Below are 1,954 nucleotides of genomic sequence, written 5' to 3'. Positions count from 1 at the left end.
GACCAAAGACCTAAAATGGGGAAGAATAAGCCTGGGGGATTTTGGGCTCACATTAAAGAGAGAGAGAGAGAGAGAGAGAGAGAGAGAGAGAGAGAGAGAGAGAGAGAGGACACACGCCTAAATTGGGGGTCATTAAACTTTCATTCCCCCAAAGGGAATCCCCCACTGGGAGAGTCGCTTCCCGAAGTCTAGTGAAGCAATTAGAAATGTTTTCTTTTATTCTAATCACAATCGTTGGAATCTGCTGTTTTGCAGCTGTTATAGAAGCAGCTGTTAAAGAGGTGTTGGAGACTGGTCTCAAGACTGTGCAGGATGAATCCCGGCTCAAGACTGGTCTGGGCACCACAGATGAAGGAAGTTCGCACAGGTTTGCTGAAGAAGACGCGGCTGCTGGAGGAGGTAGATCGCTGTTTCCTGGAGACGAGAAAGAAAAAGGAAGGGAAACTGCGAGCGACGGGAAATTGCTGCATAACGAAGAGGATGAGACAAAGGAAAGTCAAGTTGTTGAGAACAGAAGTGAAGCCATTTATGAGTTCGAAGAACAGCAGCAGTCAGGTCTTTTAATTTCTGCAAAAGAACAGCTGCAGCCTCGTATTTCAAATGCTGCTGAAGAGAAGAATGATGATTTTGTCATATTTGGACATGCAGTTCCTGAAGACCTAGACGCTGAGGAAGGCGACTGCACAGCTGGGACAATACACAGACTGAAGACTGAAGAGACAGTCATGACTGCCCCTAGGCAGAACCCAGGCCAGCAGAACAAAGTCAGCATCAAAATGACCGTTAAAAAGGAGATGCACTGTCCCCTTGGTGCAAGGGCATCATACCTACAGCAGAAGTATGGCGTCGCTATTTGGATACCGAGAGAGGAGGACAGTTCAGAAATGGTAGAGATATTTGGTGACCTCGAGAGTGTCCTGAAAGTTCAAACTACCATCAGTCATATGTTGGACACATTTTCGTGTCGCAGAAAACTGATACTGGAAATAAGTACCTGCAAATTTGAACGCATCTGTGGTTATGAAGGAGAAATCCTAAAGTGGCTGAGAAAAGAGTTTAACCTGAGAATATATGTACCTTCGAAGGAGAAAGTTTCTCGGAAACTGCCAAATGAAATCTGCAGGGTGAGAATTCTTGGGCACAGAGACAAGGTGGAAAGGGTTCTAGAAATGATTGGCCGCTTGATTGATTCTCAGGAAGAGGGAATGAACCTCAAATCAGATCCTTTGAGGGCCACGACAGAGCAGCCCAAGGAGCAGATCGGGCTGAAGATCCCTCTCACCAGAAAGGACCACCCCGAAGACGTTGAGACTGCCACTGAGGGATGCAAGGAGGAGGAGGACCTCGCTGAGAAGGATTTCTCGAGGACTGACGATGGACCAAAAGAAGAATGGACGACCTGCATGTCCCTTGGAAGACACCATACCGGGATCGATGCCCAAAAGATCGAAGTGCCAGAGGAGCCAATCGATCAGGAGGACCAGGACACCATTCTTGGCACTCTTGAAACCGCCAGAGTCGTCGACGATGTTCCAACAGCTCAAGCGATGACGAAATCTCCAGCGACGGAGAAAGAATACATCGATTGGTGGAAGTACTCTTCAGATGAGGATTAGAAAGGACAACAGATTGGAAGGATCCCAATCCTATTGGATATTTACGTTCAGAGAAGGATCACTTTTGTTTTTATCTATGGGATAATTGTTAATTAATGAGTTTTATTTATGTTCATTTGTATTATAAGGAAAACAATAAAGTTCATTTATATTGTTAAATATACTTTTATTTTCTAGTATTGTCCTTAATGAATGATTCAGTAAAATAATTACATTATTGGAAAAACTGTGAGGTAAAGCAAAAGGAATTACATAAATCATGATTCTTATTATTCTTATTTCTGTCATGATTATTATCACGCAATATCTGTCGTAAAAATCAAAATTAAAGAACTAAT

Source organism: Palaemon carinicauda, chromosome 12 (assembly GCF_036898095.1).
Source record: "Palaemon carinicauda isolate YSFRI2023 chromosome 12, ASM3689809v2, whole genome shotgun sequence".
Lineage (NCBI taxonomy): Eukaryota > Metazoa > Arthropoda > Malacostraca > Decapoda > Palaemonidae > Palaemon > Palaemon carinicauda.
The sequence above is the reverse complement of the archived record's forward strand: the minus strand, read 5'-3'. Positions refer to the sequence as shown.